Source organism: Schistocerca gregaria, chromosome 10, assembly GCF_023897955.1.
Source record: "Schistocerca gregaria isolate iqSchGreg1 chromosome 10, iqSchGreg1.2, whole genome shotgun sequence".
In the NCBI taxonomy this organism is placed as follows: Eukaryota; Metazoa; Arthropoda; class Insecta; order Orthoptera; family Acrididae; genus Schistocerca; species Schistocerca gregaria.
Window position 1 is genome coordinate 74,341,926 of NC_064929.1, and position 12,094 is coordinate 74,354,019.

A 12,094-nucleotide genomic window follows, 5' to 3' on the forward strand; every position below is an offset into this window, starting at 1 on the left:
TCGCATTTGTTCGGCAAAGGCTTCCGAACAGTTAACAGCAGAATATAGTCAGTAATTCAAGTACAGTCTTACTCGCATTTATTATTATTACACCGCCTACCGGTTTCAACCCGACGTAGGGTCATCTTCTGGGCGTTTACACTGGGAAATTATAGATATCCGTCACAAAGACTATTATCCAACACCTGAAATTATGTAAATTTAAAATATGTTACCATTGGTCGACTGCTGGTGTTGTCACTCCTGTCTACATAACGGCAGGGAACTATGCGAGCTTAAATAGCGTGCTGAGATCACTTAAATAGACGGCAACACCCGCTTTATAACTCACGGCAACGGCGTTCTCACCACGAGGAGTAGAGGGCGTTCTAGTCCTACAAATATTAGCCGTTTTAGTAAACTGACGCGAATGTTTGCTAGGTAATTGTACGAATAGATACATTATAATACACGACGACACCAGTTTTTGTATGTCACAAATTGTTTATATTGTGGCACATAATGTAATATATTTTCACGAATTTTACGAGTTGACTACGGAACATTTCTTATTATTTTATAATTAACACTATAATTATAACTCTTTTTAAATCGAATGGTTCCGTTTTCTGTTATTTACTGTCATTTAAAATTACGTTAAACCAAGGTGACTAGTAATTACATTTAATAAACTGTATTAAATGCCGTTGATCGCCGCTGGGGGTGATGCCGTCTATTCACGTAATCTCAGCACGCTATTTAAGCCCATACGAAGGGTTAGTCTCGCATAGTTTCCTGCCGTTATGTACACAGGAGTGACACCACCAGCAGTCGACCAATGGGTAACATATTTTAAATCTACGTAATTTTAGTTGTTGTATAATAGAGTCCTTCTCACGGATATCTACAATTTCACAGTGTAAACGCCCAGACGATGACCCCTACGTCGGGTTGAAACCGGTAGGCGGTATAATAATAATAATAAATGCGATTAAGACTGTTTTTGAATAATTGATTAATCATACTAATCGCTGCTTCATCTCCACAACCACGTTGTCCAAAAAACAGGATATATTGGTGGCGACCATAGTGCTCGAAAAGAATGAGAAATGGAAACGGCGGTGGGTTGAAACCGTGGAGAGCGAGAGGAGAACGTCGAAGTCTCCACCAGAATTACCTACGAGAAGTACAGCGCGAAGGCATCGGGAACAACGAAAACTATTTGAGAATGGGAGAACAAACATTTCAATATGCCCTCATATTTGTATTTCCGATCCTCATTTAAGAGATGCCATTTCTTAATTTCATTCGTCACAATTGATGTTCTCAGATAGCCTGCAGCTATATCTTCAATGATTTGAATAACGAAACACTCAATTAGTTGAGTACTTCTTCACGCTTAGTATGACGCCTTTTGAGAATTTACCTACGTATTTTGCGCGATGTCCGTGTGTGTGTGTGTGTGTGTTGTTCTGCTCTCTTACGTTCCAGGTTTATTTTCATGGTTTACTGCAACCTGACAGACTTCTTTTGTCCGGTTTTTCGAAACATCGCATAACATGCCTTTGTAAACATTTCTAATTGATCATGAGAATAAACTAGCGAAGAACCGTGCAAATCACTAAAAAAATGCGATGCAATGTTTTATTATTTAAATCATGAATGCTATTTCTGCTAAAGATCCTGTCATGGTTAGGTTAAGATTTTTAGCAACAGGCGAAAGCTATTTTATCCTGTAATATTGTACTTGATTACCTCAGTGTACCATTTTAGGTGTTATTCCAGAAACATGTGACCCAATATATGAATCACCTAAGGAGGAGTTGTGAAGGTTAAGTAGATTATTTAGTGCACAAATAAAAACATTTATTTAACTTATGTACACTTTGAACACCCTTGGATTTTCACATCAGTTTCCTTCCACATCTTTTCTTTTTACCCGTAAGCTTCGCGTCATCCACAGTGCAACAACTTCTAATGCAGCTGATTGTTGCAGCTACTGCTTTGTAAGATTCCACCCACTTAATACGGTGTTTGCAGTCAGCGTGCTTCGTAGTATGAAGAATTCCGTATTCTTCATACCTTGCAGCGATCACTGTGATGGTAGCGACGCACTAAATATGCTTGCTCACTTTATAGCTTAAATGCAGTAATGTACCCGACGTGACATGTAAACAAAGTTATCATCCTAACTTTTATCAAAGATCTTTGCTAAAAGCTTTCCTACTACACTGTTACAGATTTGACCAAAGAGCTTTGATAAATACTGATCACAAGGACGAAGATCACATTGCTGACATCAAACATACGTGCGTTCAGGACTGTCTTTATCGTTGGCCACGACTGAAACTTGGGTCATGCCATTTTGGTTACCTGACAAAACGGCGTCACCTCATTACGAATACGGGAAGTGAGAAGCGAAAAAACTAAGTGTGCTTCCTTAATGCACGCAAAAACCTGCTTTCCAATCACTTTGCACCCAGCGAGAAGAATGTGGGTTTTCTGTGACGTTCCGCATTTGCTTAAATTGCTTTAGAAACAATGTTTTTAGATGAGGGAGTAACTCTGCTCACCATCACAGTCCTCAAATGGTTCAAATGGCTCTGAGCACTATGGGACTTAACATCTGAGGTCATTAAACCTAACTAACCTAAGGACATCACAAACATCCACGCCTGAGGCAGGATTCGAGCCTGCGACCGTAGCAGCAGCGCGGTTCCGGACCTAAGCGCGTAGAACCGCTCGACCACAGCAGCCGACTCATCACTGTCCTAATCAAGAAAGTTTTTGAATATCTGTTAACAACACGGAGCAGCGATTTAATACTAATAGTGTACACGTCTGAAATTGTCACACAAAAGGTATACCAGAGTCACACTAACCGCGAATCACCTGCTAGAGAAATTGCCTGAATATACACTCACGTTCAGAAAAAATAGAACGCCTTGAGCGACTAGAGATAGGACGTTCATAGCCGCAGGACATGTACATTAGAATGTTCTGTAAAAACGCATTTCAGCCACCTGTCGGCATGTGTTCCGTTCCCTAGTAGGCACAGGGTCTGCCATAGGCCTGATAACGCGTATAAGCTATGAATGGTGTCCTGTGATATAGCCATCCGTGCGGCATCCACCTGGTTCCACAGTTCAGCTCGGTGCATCCGAAATTTCACCTTATGCCACACATTTTCGATTGCCGACAAGTCTGGTGATCTGGCGGTCAAAGGCAAAAGGCTAACACCCTTTGACGCCAAGAAGGCGCGTGTATGTGCAGCAACACCTTTGTCGTACATTGTCTTGCTGGAAAATGACGTCTGGGATGATGTGCGGAAATGGTATGACTATGGGTCGCAGGATGTCATTCATGTAGGTCACACTGCTCACTGTGCCGTGGTCACAAACCAACTGTCATTTGTGGTGGTTGTGGTCATAGCGCCCCACACCATAAGGCCTTGAGTTGGTGCTGTACCATATGTCTTATGTGAATGCAATCACTATGATACCGCTCCTGCTGTCTGATGTCAACCAAACTGCGGCCATAATTTTCAAACACAACCTGGACTCGTCCGAAAACACTAACTGATGCCATTCCTGTCCTCAGTAACGTCGTTCCGCACACCACTGGCATTTAATATGTTTTTACACATTCGTCAAGAGTAGGCGGAAAATTGTATGATGCGTATGTAGTCCATGGCGTAATAAACGGCGACGGACTGTCACCCCTGACAGTGTACGATGTGTTACACCGTTCTGTTAGGCCAAGAGCCGCAGGTTTATCTCTTGCAATGCCATTCGGATCTGGTGTCGACCTCTGCGGCGGGGGTGGGGGCTGTCTGGTTGGTGGGACCTGGTTCAAATGGCTCTGAGCACTATGCAACTTAACTTCTGAGGTCATCTGTCGCCTGGAACTAAGAACTAATTAAATCTAACTAACCTAAGGACGTCACACACATCCATGCCCGAGGCAGGATTCGAACCTGCGAACGCAGCGGTCGCTCGGCTCCAGACTGTAGCGCCCAGAACCGCACGTCCACTCCGGCCGGCCGACCTGACTCATCTACATCTACATTTATACTCCGCAAGCCACCCAACGGTGTGTGGCGGAGGACACTTTACGTGCCACTGTCATTGCCTCCCTTTTCTGTTCTAGTCGCGTATGGTTCGCGGGAAGAACGACTGTCTGAAAGCCTCCGTGCGTTCTCGAATCACTCTAATTTTACATTCGTGATCTCCTCGGGAGGAAGTAGGGGAAAGCAATATATTCAATACCTCATCCAGAAACGCACCCTCTCGAAACCAGGACAGCAAGCTACACCGCGATGCAGATCGCCTCTCTTGCAGAGTCTGCCACTCGAGTTTGCTAAACATCTCCGTAACGCTATCACGCTTACCAAATAACCCTGTGACGAAACGCGCCGCTCTTCTTTGGATCTTCTCTATCTCCTCCGTCAAGCCGAGCTGCTACGGATCCCACACTGATGAGCAATATTCAAGTATATGCAGAACGAGTGTTTTGTAAGCCACCTCCTTTGTTGATGGACTACATTTTCTAAGGACTCTCCCAATGAATCTCAACCTCGCACCCGCCTTACCAACAATTAATTTTAAATGATCATTCCACTTCAGATCGTTCCGCACGCATACTCCCAGATATTTTAGAGAAGTAACTGCTACTAGTGTTTGTTCCGCTATCATATAATCATACAATAAAGGATCCTTCTTTCTATGTATTCGCAATACATTACATTTGTCTATGTTAAGGGTCAGTTGCCACTCCCTGCACCAAACCAAGTGCCTATCCGCTGCAGATCTTCCTGCATTTCGCTGCGATTTTCTAATGGTGCAGCTTCTCTGAATACTACAGCATCATCCGCGAAAAACCGCATGGAACTTCCGACACTATCTACTAGGTCATTTATATATATTGTGAAAAGCAATGGTCCCATAACACTCCCCTGTGGCACACCAGAGGTTACTTTAACGTCTGTAGACTTCTCTCCATTGATAACAACATGCTGTGACTGTTTGCTAAAAACTCTTCAATCCAGCCACACAGCTGGTCTGATATTCCGTAGGCTCTTACTTTATCAGGCGACAGTGCGGAAGTGTATCGAACGCCTTCAGGAAGTCTAGGAAAATGGCATCTACCTGGGAACCTGTATCTAATATTTTTTGGGTCTCATGAACAAATAAAGCGAGTTGGGTCTCACACGATCGCTGTGTCCGGAATCCACGTTGATTCCTACAGAGTAGATTCTGGGTTTCCAAAAACGACATGATACGCGATCCAAAAACATGTTCTAATACTCTTCAACAGATCGACGTCAGAGATATAGGTCTATAGTTTTGCGCATCAGTTCGACGACCCTTCTTGAAGACTGGGACAACCTGTGCTCTTTTCCAATCATTTGGAACCTTCAGTTCCTCTAGAGACTTGCGGTACACGGCTGTTAGAAGGGGGGCAAGTTCTTTCGCGTAATCTGTGTAGAATCGAATTGGTATCCCGTCAGGTCCAGTGGAGTTTCCTCTGTTGAGTAATTTCAGTATTTTTCGATTCCTTGGACACTTATTTCGATGTTAGCCATTTTTTCGTTTGTGCGAGGATTTAGAGAAGGAACTGCAGTGCGGTCTTCCTCTGTGAAACAGCTTTGGGGAAAGGTGTTTAGTATTTCAGCTTTACGCGTGTCATCCTCTGTTTCAATGCCATCATCTCGTCGTGTTCTACGGCCTTCCTTGAACCATTCGGCGCGCACCCGTCGCACTGCCAGAACACTTCGTCCCACACGAGCAGCAGTTTCCCGGATGGATGCATCACATTCTCCCATGCCAACAACACCGCCTCTTCCAAACTCTCAGATTTGACGGTATGGTTCGAGCATACGTCTGCGAGGCACCCTGTACGTTTGCTCAGGTCACACTGATCCATTAACTTTATTTTATAGGAACAACATTTTACCGTTAAGTGGTATTGCGCTACGATATCGATGTTACCCTGAATCCGCGGACCGACATGGTTCAAATGCTAATCGTTTCTGCAGAACATACTAACATACATATGCTGTGAACATGAACGTCCTGTCTCTAGTGGTTCAAGGTGATACTTTTCTGAATAGGAATGTAGAATATTATAAAATGAAATTGGACTCTCATGTACTAAACAAATTTTTTTCCTGATGCAATAATTTACCCATAGCTGAACGTATTGTAGATTTTTTTTTATTTTATGAACTTCCATGTGCTACCAGTTTCGGCATTACATTGATGCGATTTCTGGACCCACTCGTCATAATCGTAAAATAGCTACACATGTAATGCCGAAACTGGTAGCACATACAAGTTCATAAAATAAAATAAATATCTACAATACATACGGCTATTAGTAAATTATTGCATCAAGAAGTTCTTACCAGTCCCATCGTCACAAGATCCATAAGGGATCAACGAAGATCAAACTAAATTTATTTCGCCTCTACCACGTAGTTTTTCAATCGGTATTAGTAGCAATGCATCTACAATTAGAGACTAAATAGAAACTGTCATGGAACCATCCCAACGGAGAAACTTGAAAGTGATCCGAATCTAAGGACTTTATTTGCAGTTTAATTAGATGAAGATGCTATTCACTTAATGAAATGCACAAATTACACAAATACTCTAAGGTGTTCTCAACCATAAATCAGTTCGTTCATTATTTCCCATCTATTGGAATATGGACTTCATTATTATCGGCTGCTAGCAGCCCTCTTATTTGGGACGGCTGTATTCCAAAAATTACTGTGGACGACTATATTTTCTTCATCGCTGCCTGAAGAATCGGTAGACTAATCAGTTTCGCTATTGTCCGTAACTGCCTCAGGGGCATCAGCTTCAGAAACAGTTTCATCACGAAAGTAACTTACGTCACTTTCACGACTGAGTTCTTCTAACAGTGCTTTTCGTATACCATCTTCCTACGCACCAATGTCACATAAATGAACTTCACACTCTGCGACAGTATAGTTACACTCTTTGTAATCCAGGGTCACAGTCACCTTTCAAAAACATATTTCTGCCAAATTAGTTAAAAAACAAAGAGTCTGACACCTTCGAAAGTCCGTCTTCCACAACGTGCTGAATTTTCATCGGTGGCAGCGGGCTGCGTGTGTGCAGTGGCGCACGCGCAGGATATATCCACGGTAAGCACTGTTAAATACTTGCTAAACAAAAACCAGAAGATAATTTGCTCCAACTAATCAATGAGAACTTTCATATCCTAAATTCTGTGGTTCCTAAGGATGACAGGACACCTCGTCAAAGGACGCTGGGAGAACGCACTGTAGAGCTTCTTCGAGATTCGTTTCAACATGCGCTGTGGAAGAAGAAAAGTGATGCCTGTTGCCATTCCACAAGGGTTTGATAATTTCACTAAACTCTCTGTGAACTTTACAGTGACACACAGAATATGTGAGCTTCCAAGGCCAAACCAACACTGGATAACTTTTTTTCTAAAACTCATGGTCTTGGTGTATATACAAGAACCCAACGCCTTTAGAAGAGGAACATGGAATGTGGCTTCTAATACTGACTGGAAATACAGAAGACATGCCCATTTCGGCAGATACATACGTTATGTCTATATATTATTAGTGAGGTGCCGTCACATGTTGCTCCAACGGAAGAAACTGAAAAGGGCTCCATAAATTTCATTTCAAGCGAGTTCTGTATTAATGTAACTGGAAATAAGACTACTAATTTCAGTGAACAATTTCTGCTGCAGTTTCCTAGCTAGTAATGACTGCGAATCTCGAGATACACAAACTATCTTGCAGGTTACATGGCATTTAAATACAACCACATTGACAGTTCCACGGGTTCAACTTCTTCCGGAGTACACCACCTGCAGCAATTTGCGGAAGGATTGCATTTCTGTCATGTTGAACGATTCTATTGGTCCTGTTCTTGCAATATCTTCTTCCACACGCAGCTATGTTTTGATGCTTTACCAGATTTCTGATATTCACGGTACACACGTGAAATTGTCGTATGCGAAAATCCCCACTTGATCGCTACCTCGGAGATGCTGTGTCCCATCGCTGGTGCGTCGACCATAACACCACGTTCAAATTCACTTGAATCTTCATAACCTGCCATTGTAGCAGCAGTAACCGATCTAATAACCGCGGCACTTGTCTTATATTGGCGTTGCCGACCGCAGCGTCGTCTTCTGCCTGTTCACACATAACTGTATTCGAATGCACGTACCAGTTTCTTTGGTGCTTCAGAGTATATTTATGAGGATGTAATTGCTCCGCAGCTCAAGCCAGTAGCTTGTGGGTTGATTAGCGAGGCTCCAGGTTGACAGTGGTTCTCAAGGCAGCTATGAATTTAAAGGAGCCATTGCCAGCATTTACCGTTTTTGTTAAGGCTTCAGTAATAGTCTTAGGACTTTTCGGGGATTATACTTCAGCAAAAACTGTAGAGGAAGACAGAGATTGGAATACGTCAAGCAAATAATTGAGGACGTAGGTTGCAAGTGCTACTCTGAGATGAAGAGCTTAGCACAGGAAAGGAATTCGTGGCGGGCCGCATCAAACCAGTCAGTAGACTGATGACCAAAAAAAAAAAAAAAAAAATTCAGGTGTTACGAAATTGTCCGTTATTAGGAGACTGAAATCCGTTGGCGTCGGAATGCGTGGATGATAAATAGTTTCAGAATGCTATGAAACAAGTGTATGTTTCGGCGTTGGAGATCTGCAGTTAGTATGTGCTCTAGTGGCCCAAGTGGACTATCGGTTCTGGACACTCATTTGGTTGTTGAAATAAGTGGTTGTTAAGATGGTGTAACTGAGGTGATTTCTCAGCCCTCCATTCAGGAACTGCTCGTGGGATTCAAAAATTTGGAGATTTGTGGTAAGTTCCTATGGGACCAAACTGCTGAGGTCACCGGTTCCTAGGCTTACACACTACTTAAAGTATCTTACGCTAAGGACAACACACACACACACACACACACACACACACACGAGGGAGGACTCGAACCTCCGACGGGGTAGCCGCGCGATCTGTGGCAACGCGCCCCAGACCGCGTGGCTACCCCGCACAGCTCGAGTTAGAACCATTACCCGCCGCTTACGCAGTCTGAGCATTAGAGACGTCGACGAGACGCTGCACAAGGATGTGACCAACAGTAGCTTGCACCAGTTCCCGTTGAACACGAGCAACATTCTTCTTGTTTTGAGTTTTTTTAGTGTCTCACAATATCGTTGTGCACTGGCGGTCCCCCGAGGCAGAAATTCGATCAAAATGCCTCTTATGTCCCAAACAACTGAGGCCATAATTCGTTTGCTCATAACTGTGGTTTTGAATTTTTCGGCAGATAGGATATTGGTGCGACGCGACTGTGGCTACTCTCTTTTTGTCTCAGGTGTGTAATGAGCCACCCACGCATCATCTCCTGTCATAGTTCAGAAAATCCATTTCATGTCTTTTAAGAAACTCGTTGTTCCTAAAGACACTATTTCACGGGTGTCTCACATAGAGACTTCAGAGGGATTGTAAAAACATCGCAGAAATTCATATACTGTCAATCGGCGGTCTTCACGTACCTCCTCGATTTTTTGCACATCATTATCAGTCAAATTGGCACGTCTTCCACTCCTCTGCTTGTCACGAACATTTCTTCTGCCTCCACTGATGTCCCTACAGCACTTAAACACACTCGTTCTGTTCATAACTCCTTCACCGTAAACCGTTGTGATTGGTGAAAAAAAAAATCTAAAGGTGTTATTCTCTCCTCCCATAGTGCTTAGAGCTATTTGTTATTCTCTCCGCGAGTCGGAAGCGGATGACAGCACATACTCGCACTTGCCGTGATTTCTTACTGACATCTTTCGCGCTTCTGGACACTACAGCACGAGCTGACGTATTACCTGCGGTGCTCATTCTGGTTAGAGAATCTCCTTCTACCACCACTCAGTGTGGGCAGCCCTTAAAAAAACAGTACGCTTACTTTCTGAACATGACTCGTATCAAGGCCAGAGGTCCTAGCTTCTCAGCTGTGCAAGTAATCCACAAATGTCATTGACCACAAAAGCTTATGAATGTAGATTCGAGCTCAGCAACAAAGAAAAATTCTTCCAGAGACAATAATGTTTCAAGATGCGTTTAATTTTAATTGAGGAACTGACGCTGGTGAATCTGGCCGCTATCTAACAGGCAGAGGCGTAAGAAGCGCGGCCGCCGAGACGTTAGGGGCAGTGAGAGGGGGCGGGGGGAATGTTTTACTGCCTGTCTTCCGGCACTGGCATTTAATGGTCGTGCGTCACTCGTACCAATCAGCTGCAGCCATGGAAAAAATTTCAAACGCAAATAATATGGATTCGTAAACGTGCATTATAGAGACGGTTATCTTCAAATGCGATATAGATTTGTAGCAGATTAAGGCTATTGTAATGCAACGCAGTGAGTAGAAGAAACAGAAGATTCAAAAAACACAGTAGACATTCGTGTCTCATACTGCATAATTCATTTAAGTTTAAGTACAATATTACTGTCGTTAATTAACTGATCGTCCACCCACACAACGACAACCCTTCGTCGGGCAATTAAAGTGTCACAACTTTCGGGTCGCAGAGGGCGGCGCCATTCCGAAACAGAGAACAGTCCACACTAAGTGTTCCTTATGGTGTCGACTTTTAACCTTTCACAATACAAAAAAATGAGGGGGGGGGGGGTCATAGGCGCGGGGTGCTTTAGGCCAGCCTTTGGAAAATACAGTAATTTAGTTGGTTACCTTATACCTTAAATTTTTGAAAAAAAAGTGTATTGTTTTTCATAAATTCTTCTATCACTTTCCAAATATGTTTTAATTTTTCCAGTTAAACTTAACCCAATAATTTAAGTCTCAGTAGTAGATGTCACTTTTCCCAATCAATGTCGTGTTTAACATATCCGGGTTCCTGGCTTTACTCTGACATCAATACCTCTTTATAAAGTCTGCTGAGAGTGAAAGTCGCCAACAACGAGCGAAATTTGGATATTTTATTTTTTAATTGTCGTCACTAAAGCCGGCGGGAGTGGCCGAACGGTTCTAGGCGCTTCAGTCTGGAACCGCGCGAGCGCTACTGTCGCTGGCTCGAATCCTGCCTCGGGCATGGGTGTGTGTGATGTCCTTAGGTTAGTTACGTTTAAGTAGTTCTAAGTTCTAGGGGACACATGGCCTCAGATGTTAAGTCCGATAGAGCTCAGAGCCATTTGGCCCATTTTCTTGTGGTCATTAAGTCAGTATTATACGTCTACGGATACTGCTAAGAGTTTGCTAAAAGGTATTTTTCGGTTCTGGTCCCCACTTACACATTAGCACCACTTCAAAAAGTGTTAATACCAGAAATATCAACGAATTGGGCTTTTTTAAATATTTTTTGCGTGGAAACAATGTCTCTCTGTCTCCCCCCCCCCCCCCAATCACTTTTGTAATGCGCGTTACGGGAAAGCCTTTGTATTGCTACGGTTAACGATCAGTATCTAATAATGTTCAGCCAGCCGCGGTGGTCTCGCGGTTCTAGGCGCGCAGTCCGGAACCGCGCGACTGCTACGGTCGCAGGTTCGAATCCTGCCTCGGGCATGGATGTGTGTGATGTCCTTAGGTTAGTTAGGTTTAAGTAGCTCTAAGTTCTAGGGGACTGATGACCAAAGATGTTAAGTCCCATAATGCTCAGAGCCATTTAATAATGTTCCTGTAATTGTGCAGATGTAACTGCTATAATTTCTGGAATAGAATTATTATTCAAGCGGCAATGCACGCGCATCCATACCGTGATCAGCCCGATGTATTTGCATAGTTTTTTATGATTTAACTACTTAGTTTCCGAATCATCAGCCACAGCCATTTATTGCAATGTCGCGAAGTGCGTCGTCTTTGACTCGTTCACGTCAGCGAGACTCCAGCTGCCTCTTCCACCGTTCCGGTGCTATGGAGAACTCCAGAGGACGGCCGAAGCGAAACTACCTGTTATATCGTCCGGCTGGTGACGGCTCCGCCTTGTGACAGGCCCTTTCCCGTGTTCACAAAACTCGTGCCCAGACAGCTCGCCGACGGGCGTCGTACTACTTCGGCAACTCCGGCTTCATTACTCAGA

General features: G+C 43.6%; 1 protein-coding gene across 1 annotated transcript in view; it reads right to left on the reverse strand.

The window, feature by feature from the left end:
• Positions 1-12,094, reverse strand: part of LOC126293593 (histone-lysine N-methyltransferase 2D-like) — a 435,002-nt gene that overhangs the window by 339,264 nt on the left and 83,644 nt on the right. The window lies entirely within an intron of this gene.